Source organism: Pholis gunnellus, assembly GCF_910591455.1.
Source record: "Pholis gunnellus genome assembly, chromosome: 1".
NCBI classification, from domain to species: domain Eukaryota; kingdom Metazoa; phylum Chordata; class Actinopteri; order Perciformes; family Pholidae; genus Pholis; species Pholis gunnellus.
Genome location: NC_136528.1, coordinates 19,469,592 through 19,482,982, shown reverse-complemented (window position 1 = coordinate 19,482,982; position 13,391 = coordinate 19,469,592). Strand labels below are relative to the sequence as shown.

Here is a 13,391-nt window from a genome sequence, read left to right as displayed (position 1 = left end):
CAGCATACAGCTCTGCAGGGAGGAGATAAAGAGTTGTCTTCTTCTTCTGCATCCTCTAAATGTGAACACCCTCCCCCCACCACAGCTCCCATCCTTCACACCAGCCATGGGGACCAAACTGGAGAAGGGAGATGCACCACACAGTAGGAGGAAAAGATGAGAAAAAGATAGGAAGGCAAGGCGTGTTGGTGATTTAGTAACAGCCGCTGCTACTGCTGCTTGGATTTACGCCAAAAACGAGTTCGATTGGCCACGGAGACTGAGTGCCCCTCCGACCTCCACAGGCCGGGAAGAATGATGGAGAGTGTGAAAGGTTGAGGGAGGGAGGAGGTGAGAGTAAAAGCTGAGAATGGTGGGAGGGCATAGTCTCATTTGTGACATCGGATAGGTTAAATCAAAACTCAGCAGACACAAGAAGAAGAAAATGTGGCCCTCACTAGAGCATGAGATTCACATCACATTTGTATGTTAGTTCTCCAGAGGTGTTGTGGATATTTAATCTATTCAGGCTTTATTTGATGAATGACAGTGCAGGGAGGTATAGTATTGAAAGAGACAGGGATGACATCCTTCAAGATCCACTGGAGCCAGCAAGACGCCTCACTATAGGATAAATTGTTTGATGTAATTCTCTCCTCATGGGAGTAGCAGGATTGGATGATGTATAATGATCCTGCTATCAAACCAGCAGTCTGGACAGCAGTTAATGGTAACTCATATGCAAAGCCCAGGAGAGCCTTCCTCCTCCTCCTCCTCCTCCTCCACCACGTCCTGTAAATGGTCTCCTGCCTGCAGGACCTGTTCAGGATGAACGCGCCCCCGTGTGGCGGGCAGGAGAAGTTCGGACGCCGCGGGGAGTTTAAAAGCCCCAGCTGAGGAGGAGCTGCTCACAGTACCGAGGAGCTGCACGTCGGGAAAAGTTTACCTCGAACTGTTACACTCGACTACAAGGTGGGAGAAACAGCAAAGATGGCAACTCAAGCACAGCAGTCGCCCCACCTGCACCTGGCTGAGATCACCGCGGCGCAGTTCATCGACATCTGGAAACATTTTGACGAAGACGGTGAGTGCGCTGTGGCATCAATTGAGTTATCAATTAGTATATTTTAGAAGCTAAATATATAATTGCGAAGTGTGTGTACAATTTCATATTTTTTGTTTATTGTGTTTTAAATATTTGTTTCCAGTGAGAGTTTAATTATTCTTACAATAAATAGCTTGTCCAGTGAAAAGCTTATTTAAAAATCAGCAAGCATGAAAAATATTACAGCATATTACTACTATAGAGTAAGACACTACATGGAAAATGAATATCAACTATAGCATTTTTTTTATTTCAGTGTTACATTTTCAAATTTACTTGATTTAAAAAAATATATATTTGGTGTGCAGTAAACTGCTCAGCAATGTGTGTTCAATGCTCTTCTGTACGACGTATCACATTCTTTAATATCGTTTATGTTGAGAGTGTAATGCATTTTCTGTGATCTAAATGTGTCATTGACGGTGTTTTTAGAATCTGATGAGAGAAGTTAAATAAGACTCCGTCAGAGTTAAGTTATAGAGAGGAGGATGAAGAAGAGGGGGAGATGGGGGAGGGAGCTGAACAAGAGGAAGAATGATAGAGTGAAGGAGAGATGGGAGAGGGATAAAAGGATGCAATTGAGGGAGGACAAGAGAGAGAGAGAGAGTGTGCGTGTGGGGGGGGGATGTGAGCGAGAGGAGAGGATGAAGCCTCTGAATCTTAGCGCTTACTAATGAACTGGAGGGATGGAAACAGTGTGTGTGTGTGTGTGTGTGTGTGTGTGTGTGTGTGTGTGTGTGTGTGTGTGTGCCAGCGATACCACATTATAAACATACTATATGTAGCTTATATACATGGCTAGATATACAGATGGAGCTGAATAGAACTATTTTTCATGCTGTCATCAAATCTATAACAGCGCCGAAACAATTAGTTTATTAATCAGTTGTTGACCAACTATTTTGTAATTGATTAATTGTTTGAGTAATTTTTGGTTATTTTTGGCATTATTGGGCAGACATTCCATAATAACCTCCAAAATATTGTAAGAATTTGACAATACAGCCCTCAACCTGCAGCTCTGCAGTCCGTTCTCATTCCCAGAGCATCACGCTTCGTCACACAGACCCTCTGCGACTGACATGCACAAGGCATCCTTTAGAGTCTGTATGAGATGCACCGAGCTTCATGTAAATCTGTGTCATTATTCGATGCTCAGAGAAAATGCTCCAACTTTCAACCAGTAGATTGATGCTCAAGAGCCAAAGTGTTCACCGTACTTATGTTTATGTTTTTTACGTTTTATTTATTGTTTGTACTTATTTTAAGCCCAACCATGTTGTTCTCCGAAACCTAAATGAGTGGGTTTGTTGCCTAAACCTAAGCGAGTATTGTTGGTTGGATTCACAACCCTAACCATTTCTTTACTGAGACCATACGCTGGGCCACCAAAGGTACACCAAGCATCAGTGGTGAGGAGTTGGAATGACTCTACCCTCTCTGCACTAAGCCCCTCCCACCAAACAAGCTTGCGCTTCATACAGTAACCTGCAGGAGACCACGAGTAGGCCTATAGTCATTAATTTCCAGCGCTACAGTAACACAGTAATATATTACTTTTATCCAGTGGTGGGCCGTGCATTTTATACCTGGACCTTCTGTGCTGTTCTACTACACTTGAGCCATCTCCTAATAAGCTCATTATGACACCACAGCTATGGTTAATTGTTTCTAGGGGTGTAATAGTACACATATTCGTATGAAACCGTTCGGTACGAGGCTTACGAACTGAACAATACGTTTGAATAATACTAGTGCATTTGAAAAATGCAGAAGCTTAAATTGTGGGAAATATGATGTTTTTGGTGGACTGCGCTCACATAGGAGACAATGGACTGTGTGACCTCTGAACCCGGAACAATAACAAAAAACAGCTGAGGCACCAGTGTCAACCATTGTGACTTTTGTTAAGTAATTGTCTACTAGAAGCCCAACTGGAGAAGTTGAGTCTTCTGCTAAAGGGTATCACACTCCTTGTAATGCAGGTGAAGAAAACATAGCTAATTATGTCCCCACCCTGATAGGTAGATTAAATAAGTCAATTGCATAAGTGACAGACATTGTTTTCTTTTTCGGGCCCGCAACTATAAAGAAAAACTAAAACTTTTTAGTTTGATAAAATGTTTAAAAGCATTGCCTTCTTCTGGTAAAATAAACCAGTCATATGGAAAGTGATTGATCCAGGGGAATAGAGGCTTTTACCTCAACACAGGAATAGTCTCTCTCAAAGTAAACACACAACTTCTGTCCACTCTCTGAAATAACGTCTATTTCTGGGGACGTGTTGGTGATGGCTTGCTGTTGGCTCTGATAGCATCGTGGCAGCAACAGGCTCTTTTCTTGACCAGAGCTGCAGCACAGCAGTGACCGACTGGACCGTAGCTCCTATTGGCTGCAGGGAAAAGGAGAACAACAAACAAACAAACAACTGAGGACCTCAGCCAGTTGAAGAACGTGCGCACTGACTCATTTCAAACTTGTGTGGGCTTTTCTTTTCATTTAGCGAGTATTTTCTGCATGATCCTGTTTGTCGTTTTCAGTCAGTACAAGTTAGGCAGCTGGATTGTTTCCGAGGTGCCATTGAGCAATCAGCAGTTGAGCTGTGTTTCAAAATGTTTTGGGAGGTAGAGGGCTGCATCTGCTCAGAATGCAGTGTGCAGTGGTGCGCTCCATGTGGCAGCTGAGTTTTGTATTGCAACTAAACTCTGGCAGTAAGCCCCAATGAACTGAGAACACCGTTACTTATGAAGCTTGATTACAAGTAACAGGATTTGACCTCTCTCGTTCTTCATCAAAGATGCTCTGTACTGTAATAAAAAAACAGTCATGTGAAATGTATTCAGATTAGAAGATCATGCTCTAACAGTACAAGGTGGTTAACGACATTCAAGTACTTTGGGTCAATCAGAGCAAGATTTCTTGTTGTTTCCACATCCTTGGAGGACAACAACAACACATCCAGAGACACATATATACACATATTAATAGGGCTAGGCCTATAGTGCTACCCATTACACTGCCACACACAATAAGTTGTGTATACTCCCCTCCTTCAATGCATTTTGTCTCATTTGATCTACCTAAACCCCGCTCTGCGAGTCCAGCAGGACGGATGAAGCGCTCAGTCAATAATTATTGCTTTAGGTGACACTGAGTGCCGCTGAGACACTAGTCACAAGGTGAAAAAACTTTTGTGCGCAAATTTGTCAAAACAATTTTGAAGTAATATGATATTGTATTTAATAGTTAATGTATAAATAGTAGATAACTATTGAGCAGAGTGGCTCTCTGGATGGGAATGTCAAGTGGTCATTCCGCCATTTTGGTCCAGACTGAAACACCTCAACAACTGCTCATGATCCCCTGATGATGAATCCTACTGACTGTGGTGATCCCCTGATGTTCACTCAAGCGCCACCGTGAGGTTGACATTCGTGGTTTTGACTGAAATATCTTGACGACTACGCATGGATTGCCAGGACATTTATTTGACGGACATTCATCTCCTCCTCAAGTTGAATTGTAATAATTTTGGTGATCCTCTGATTTTTCATGTAGCGCCACCATCAGGTCAAAATTATAATGTATGCCCAAATATCTGCAAAACCAAAGACATTCCCATCAGACTTAGCTTTGTGTTAAGTGATAATTAGCTAATGTTAGCATACTAACATGCTGAACTAAGACGGTAACCATGATAAACCTGCTTAACATCACTTTGTTAGCATAATGATCAAGATTACATTTTTCATTGCTTAAACAGAAAGTCTATATTTATTACTTTTCTCTCTGTAAAACCTGAACTGATCTAAGATTTTCTGTTTGTGTTATAGAAAGTGATAAAGTGAGGGAGTACTCACTGTTGAACTGGTGGATTCAAGCCGGCAACATGTATTTTTAAGCAACACCCTAACGCTCAAAGTCATTTGATATCGCTGATGGAGATATGATCATTTCATTGGTGGACAGAATTTAATTATTTGACTAACAAGAGGTAATCCAGCCATAACTCAAAGAAAAGATAATCAGTTTAAGTTTGAATAATGACAACAAAGTGAAACTGAACTGAAGATGTAGTGATTTGTTTATATCTAAAACAGCAGCTCAGCCACAGCACAGATGGTGACATGGAGCACCTATCAAATACTGTGTGCGAATGAATCGCGAGGCAGAGGGACCAGAGGATGGGGGGAGGTGAGGGAGAAAACGATCAGAAAGGAGAGTAGATGAAAGGATAAGAGATTAGCGATGAAGAGGGGGGCAGGGTAATTCTCTCTGCATGTTATTCTGTACATACATCTGGGTTTTATCCAGAATTTAAGTAACAATTCTATTAACGTTTTTTGTATGATATAAGGCCCGACCCCCCTCCCAGTCCTGCTGGGATTGGACAGATGGGACTCATTCTTATGATTAAACAAAGAGAGCTCTGAATGTCCTACATGCTACCTTCTGACTTGCAGGGAAACCAGTGGAGTAAATTATTGTATTAAAATCATCCTCAGTCATGTGACTGTCATAAGACGTACAAAGCATTGGGGACAGAATGCCCCAATAAGCACCAATCTGACTGCACACTTTCCCCCTCTTAGGCAAGAAAACTCATTATACTGCAAACACTCCAGCTACAATGGACTCTTGTGGCTTTTTTCCCCCTGCTGCAGTATATCACGGAATCTCCACAATGCAGGAAGGCCAATTTGGCACGACATACATGAAAGTCAATAATCTTAGGACATGAGCTTGTTTTCATCAAAGTGAGTTTTCAATTAAAGGTTTTTAGTTGTGCAGAGACGATATGACACGTGTGAATCGTATTTCCCTGTGTTGTAGATCTCCATGCTTCACTCAAGACATGACTATGAGGTGCAACCAAATATTCACACTGTGTACAGCTGTGAGCATGTTTAAACCACTTACTTGGATCCAATCACACTTTGAGTTGACTTCAGATCGGACCAGCACTCAAGGTTTGGCAACTGTTCCAAAATTGAACGACCCCTATTGACCTTTAATCTGAAGTCCACATCCACAGTCTTCAATCAAACTTTTGAACAGTCAACAAAGCTCCAGGCCACTGAAAGGCTTCATAACATCATTTGTGCCAAACTAATTTAGTTTCTCTGGTGCCCCGCAGGAAATGGTTACATCGAAGGGAAGGAGCTGGAGAATTTCTTCAAAGAGCTGGAGACTGCGAGACGAGGAGCAGGCGTGGTGAGTGCGTGCACATTAATGAATACTTACTGAGGGAAATTGACCCAAAGCGATCAATCCATCATTTAAAATATGGATATATCCATCATAATTAACAACGTTTCCTCTTGATAGGAAAATGGATGGAATTTCATTTCATACGAGTTGCTGTTGCAAAATTGAGTCGTAATATAAACATAATGTCTTGGGGACAGGGTGGGCTCTGGCACGCTTTGAAAGGTTTTCTCTTAAGTATATGTTTAAATTAAAGGCAGCACTATCATCCGTGTCATGAGTGTCATCTGTGATTTGATGTGGTTGCAGGATCCTACACATGCTACGTTCAAAGAAAAGATGAAGGAGTTCATGGCCAACTTTGACAAGAACGCTGATGGGAGAATTGAGATGTCAGAGGTGAGAACTAACTGAAAACGTCCTTTAGTGGTTGAGACACTTAAAGTATATCCACAACATCCCTGGCTTTGCTCTAGCTTTTAATGCGTGTAATAACCCTTTATCTGTCCCTATATTCTTTCTGTGTCTTCACTGCCAATCTTCGATCAAGTCTCTGGAATAATAACCATTCTGTCTCTTTGTAGTTGGCTCAACTTCTGCCCACAGAGGAAAACTTCCTGCTCTGTTTCAGAGAGTTTGTGGGATCCAGCGCAGAGTTTATGGCTGTAAGTTTGTATGCATTCGTATTGGTCTATTTTTACCTTATTTATGCTTTCATTTTTTTATTTATAACTCTATATATTAGATCTGCTCTGTCAAGCTCTCACACCCATCACAACTGATTCAATTTAATGATGGTACAAAAAAATATTTTACAATGGATAGCTCAAAAGGACACTATAAGCCTTCTTCTTTTCCTGTTTCTCTAGAAAAACATTGCTCACAGATTAACTGCTTAACGTTAATGAGCTGTTAAATTTCCCCACGAATGCCTCAAGTCAGCAGCGCCATCTCAGCTCATCCTGTGGGAGACATGTGCAGCTGCCCTGCCATTCCTTTTGTTTCCCTGCCAAGTTAGGACGCCTGTTTCTTGTGAAAACAGTCCAGAAAGGGTGTAAATTGCTAATTTACAGCCTTGATGATGTGTCTGGAGTTAAAACACTGACAAACATGTTAAAAGTTGTATTGGAGATGTGCTGCATTTAATATGTGGGTCCTGACAGCATAAAGCTGACTTAAATTGTCTTGTTTGACATAAATTAACTGAATTCACTGTCCTTCAAAAATGTACATTTATTATCAAACCAAACATGATGTCTTAAATAGTTCTCTGTTCACTCTGAATCAAAGATAGTAGGAACTTTAAACAGCCGGAATTTAACACCTTGCCACCAAGTAAACAGTTGTATATTTGACTCACACTTCTTCTTCGGTTGCATATGTTGAAATAATTAAAAAGAAATGGTCAGGCATCGAACATCTGGTCCACTGCGATTGAAAATAACCATACACACACACACACACACACACGCTTGGTGTACTCTTGGGTTGGGCTGAGGGGGGTTTCAGTGGTGTGATGTTCAGGCTGCTCTGTGTGTTAAAGCTATTCTCAGGCAGCAATACATTATGAATGGAGCACAGCGTTCTGCAGGGGAAAGGCAGTGAGTGCTGGAGGGGTTTAGGTATCTATCTTTAATAAGGGCTTTGACAAATTCTATATTTACACAATGTCAGATGACACCCTCGTAACTCTGTCATTTCTCTTTACTGTCTTTCTTTCTGTAAATCAGGTAACATATAGAGAAAGTGTGTGTGCGTGTGTTTGTGTGTTTTTTCTTATTGGTCATTGTGGTTAATTAAAGTAGCATGCATGTTTTCTGACAGCTACTGTAACAATATCACTCTTCTGCTGCAGGCCTGGCGGAGGTACGACACTGACCGAAGTGGATACATTGAGTCGAATGAGCTGAAGGTAAAACACAATATGCCAAACTCTGCAAGAAAGAGCATTAAGGTAGAATCATTATAAGCGCATGCTAAATAGGCTGCACAGCTGGTCTGACAGCGCTCTCACTGAGTTTTAGAGTTGTGGGTTTAGAATGTCAAAACAAAAGAGAGAGAGCATCAAATAAATAGTTGTATGTGTACATTTCTCTTTTGTAATTACTGTAAACACACCAGACTTTATTTTAGATGATGATTAGCTTCCGTGTCATGCCAGTGCTATAATTGGTGCTAATGTCTCTGCTGATGGAGCTGCTTTGAACCTGCACATGTGTGTTATACTCTCCATTGAAAAGTCTCACTGTTCTGTGAAAAACAAAACCACCTAGAACATTTCAAAACAAACTCTTTGCTTGCTTTCACATTCGGAGCTCTGTAGACATCAACACCATTCATAGTCACCATAACTGCCAACTGCCAATCATAAATGTATCATGTCATCTAATCACTGACGGATAGTTTTTTTCTCTCTTCAGGGTTTCCTGTCAGACCTGCTGAAGAAGGCTAAAAGAAACTACGATGACAAGAAGCTCCATGAGTACACTCAGACAATTGTGAGTATTATTAGGCACAGAATATGTTTTTTCTACTTCTGCAAACTCAACATTATAACTGCAAGACTCAAGTCTTTAAAGAGTTCACTACATAAACATTTTATTCTACTAATCCATATTTATATGAACATTGTAGTGGAACCACATCTTTTTTAAACTCAATGTCATTTTTTTTAATTGACTGTATACATTTAAACTATGCCTTATTCATTAAATGATACTTCAACGTTGTCAGTGACTCTAAGAATGATCATAAAACAAAACCTTCTTTCAATTTCTGCTTCATATATACAGGAGTACATTACATCTACGCCCATATGTTTAGAATATAGCACCTGGCTGCTACATTTCTACATAACGTAACTGAAATAACAACCCTAAAGGCTTTCATTTTAATATACTGAATAACATGAATGTCTGGGTTCATCCTCAAGCTCACCTGAAGAGCTGATATGTCACTTTACACTTTACATTTTTCCATTTAAACATGTACGACTGCTCATGTTTTAAGACCTCCTATTTGCTTTCTCTAATAAGTCCTCTTCTCTCTGTGCAGCTGAGGATGTTCGATCTGAATGGCGATGGTAAACTGGGCCTCTCTGAGATGGCGAGGTGAGTGTGTCTCCACTTGTATTTGTTCTGTGTGTATGTTTTTAAAGGATGCCATGAAGATGAAACCTTCCCTCTTGTTTAACTGCAGGCTCTTGCCAGTCCAGGAAAATTTCCTGCTGAAGTTCGAGGTAACATTACTCTCAAATTGATTTTAGGCATATAGTCACAACTACTCAGCAGCTGTCCCGCTGATGTCGAAAACTTAGACAACACTGGAGATTCAGAACAAAACAACATTATTGGATTCACCACTAGAGAATTATTTGTCATCAAATACTCAATGGACATATGGGACATTGACACAAATTACTTTAAATCCTTCAGGAATGAGATATTACAGCATAACATATCTTTTAAAACATGATAGGCTCCTCTTATGTGTCAACATCATTTATCTTCAATATAATCTGTTTAAAAAATAACTTTAATTTGCATCTAAAAATAAAACTAGCTCATCCTCTTGCATAGTTTCATATCTATTCTTAATTGGAAGATATATTTGAGGGAATACATGTGCAAACTATTCATAGATCAACATTTGTAGCACAAAAACAATATTAATCTACATACATGAACATCTTGAATATGTATTTTATATGTATCATGTATGTTGAAAAACGCACATGCTAGCTAGAGCAGATCAACAATTCCTTTCTGACAGCGGATTAGTCTGATCAGGATTAACTCATCTCTAGACCCAGTTATCATAATCTGCATGGATTATTATCAGTTCTGGATCTGGTCTGTAGAAATACCCTTCAGTTTCTAACAATTTTCACTGCTTCCTCTCTTTCTTTTACAAAGGGGATCAATCTCACAGTTAAAGAATTTGACTCCCTCTTCACCCTCTATGATAAGGTGAATAGAGTTGGTCTGTGTGTTTGTTGTCTTATATACTATATCTGTGTTTTCTTTATGCATTTTGTGTGTGTTTGTTGCTGGACAGTTACAATGTTAAACAAAGTAACGTTTCCATATTGTCGATGAAGCTGTATTTGAGTGATGACACATTGCCTCTTATTTATGCACTTTGAGTTATATTTCCACGTCATACCACTTCTCATAACAAGTGCTTGAAAAATGTTCAGTTATCGGCCTTGATAGCTACTTTAGTACAACAACTATTTGGTTGACATCTTCTCCAGACATTCATGGTGCCCAATGGATGAATCCTCATGACATTTTTGTCTTAATTCCTCACCAACTAATGGATTGATTGCCATGACATTTGGTGCACAAACTCATGTCACCCACAGGATTAATTACAATAACGTGGGTGATCCCCTTACTTTTTATTTAGCATCATCATAAGGTCAAAATTGTAATATATCCAGTACTTTATCCAGCAAAACAAATGCCATTCATTTTGTGCTAATCAGCAAATATTAGCATGCTAACATGCTAAACTACGATGGTAAATGGTAAGCATTATAGCAGTTAGCTCAAAGTGCCACTGTGCCTCAGTACAGACTCAAAGAGCTGCTAGTACGTCTGTAGACTCTGAGTCTTCTTTTTAAAAGTAGTTATTCCTTCTGTATAATTCAGACCTCTTGTTTCGTCTCTCTCACCAGGATGGTAATGGGTATATTGATGAGCAGGAGCTGGATGGTTTGCTGAAGGACCTCTGTGACAAGAACAAAATGGTAATGAATAGTTAGCCCATTGATTGATCAGTTCAGGTTACTTTTCTACTCTCCAAATATAGAGCAGAGATGGAACAGCTGCCTAAGATGCCCGTGCACTCTACTGCATGTTCGTACCGTCCATAGACGACTTTGTGCCTGCTGATTTTCTGTGCCCTTGTCCTTTGTGGCAGGACGTGGACCCCGAGGACTCAAAAGGACTGCTGGGGTACAAGAAGAGCATCATGGCCCTGTCTGATGGAGGGAAACTGTACCGCACTGAGCTGGAAATCGTCCTCTGCCGGGACTCCACGCTGTGAGCTCCTTGCCTGGGACCCTGCGGTCCTCCCCCACTGCCTCCTCCTTCCTACCTCCTGATGTAACCTGGTGCATGTGTGACCCTTAACCTCGCTTCACCACTTAGAGTGAAAACAAAAGTGCTCCTGAGAGCACACGGTGTACTGCTGGCCCTGCTATTTTAGCTTTGTACCCCTCTGAGTTGTATTTCTATTTTTGGATCTTAAAATGCAGTTCCACATTGACATAGCCATAGCAATGACTACAGGAATATACTGTGTCTTTATTTATTTTACTTCCATTTTTATTATGCATTTTTTTAATGTTTTATGTTAAGATAACTCATATCTATATGTTCCTCTCCCAATGAATTTAAAATTAATACATTTGTCCTGTAGCATCTGTTTATTTATTTATTTCTGTTTATACAATATAATCTTATTTGATGAGGCTTGTAATGTTCTATCAAAAATGATATTGAGAGAATGAATAAATATAAGATAACAACTCGTGTCCCTGTAATTCTCTTGCATGAATATCTTTATCTAAACAATGTGCAGTTACACCTCAGCTATCAGGAGGATCACTTCAACTGTGCCACGGCCTCGACTGAGTTTGTTCAGTCTTTTCCCACGGTACCGTGTAAAAGAAAATCATTTTCCCCGACTTGGAGAGTTATGTGGTTCTGGTAAAGATTACAGCTCCAGTACAGATGCCCAGAGCAAGTGTTTTCTCCAGAGTGCTCCACGTTCACTTTCTAATCTCCTGGTAACAGAAAGTGTGTTATAGAAAAAGCTTTTGCTGCTCCATTTTTCATAGAGGAGAGTCTCCGAAGCCTCTGTGCCACTTTGAGTTGAATTGAGCAGAGTAGGACAAGCTTAGGGATTTGGGACAACAAAGATATAGCAGCATGATTGTCTCACTCTTTCTACACAAATCTGCCTTTAGAAAACACAACAAAGATTTACACTTTTATATCATTTAAATATGCCTCTTTCTCATCCAAATGTGTGTATGTGAGCCTCCTCGCCTCCTCAGATTAAACATATTCTCCAATATAGTAGTGATTATGTTTGTCTTTATCATATCTTCATGACACCTTTAGATTATACATTTACAACTGATTGAAATTACAAAAATAACTTGTTTTTTTAAACATGCTCAACTAGTTTACTCAAAAAAGGGACATTTTATATTTCTTTCTTTAGGAAAGAGAGTGAACACACCCCCATACTTCAGCATCATGGAGTAGTACCTTCCATCAATTAATGATAAGCTCTTTCATCTTTAATTAAACTCACTATCTTTAAAGCACAACCCGTTCACACACCACCATCACTGCAATACTGTGTTTACCTCCTTCAGCGAATGTTCAATGTTAGACATGAAGGCATACAAATACACCCATACACAGAAATACACAATGGCACAAATAAACACTGTTAACTGCTGACAACAAGGAAAAAAAGAGAGTTATATCCGCTCTGATTCCTTCACACACATCAGTCCTACTCAGTGAGAGCAATGGGACAAGCAAGAGAAACAGACAGATGAGAGACCCTCTGTACAGCTGCACACACGCGCACACACACGCATGCACGCACACACACACACACACACACACACACACACACACACACACACACAGTTTAGTCACTTCTTGGTATGATTGTTATGAAGCTAAAAACAGATAATTTGCTTGTTTCTTTTATGCAGCATGTTAACTATAAGGATGTTCATCAGTAGCTCAGTCAGCAGTGAAACCATTCAGAGGAAATAAGCATTTATTTTGCAACATCCAACTTAAACACTCAAATAAGATACATTTCCAATTTTTATTTGGTAATAATGAAATGAAGATGGCTGAATTCAATTTGGCTGCTTCAGTTTCAGGGTCATGGTGTGGTGGAAATGTATAATAATAATAATACTTATAATTTCCCTGTGAGAAATAAACGTAATGAGAAAACTCTCAAATGTCTTCAAGTATATTTATAGTGAACAGACACTTAGAATAATTCAGCTGAATGATCAGAGCTCTTTCCCGACGGATGGTTTGGAGGTCTAATA

General features: G+C 39.9%; 1 pseudogene across 1 annotated transcript; it reads left to right on the top strand.

The window, feature by feature from the left end:
- The first annotated feature begins 657 nt into the window (after positions 1–657).
- Positions 658–11,675, top strand: LOC306696139 (calretinin-like; annotated as a pseudogene). Its single transcript, XR_013767717.1, has 11 exons — positions 658–1,063; positions 6,222–6,298; positions 6,602–6,691; positions 6,877–6,957; positions 8,148–8,204; positions 8,713–8,790; positions 9,347–9,402; positions 9,491–9,530; positions 10,207–10,260; positions 10,974–11,045; positions 11,219–11,675. The product of XR_013767717.1 is annotated as a calretinin-like (transcript).
- Positions 11,676–13,391: the final 1,716 nt, after the last annotated feature.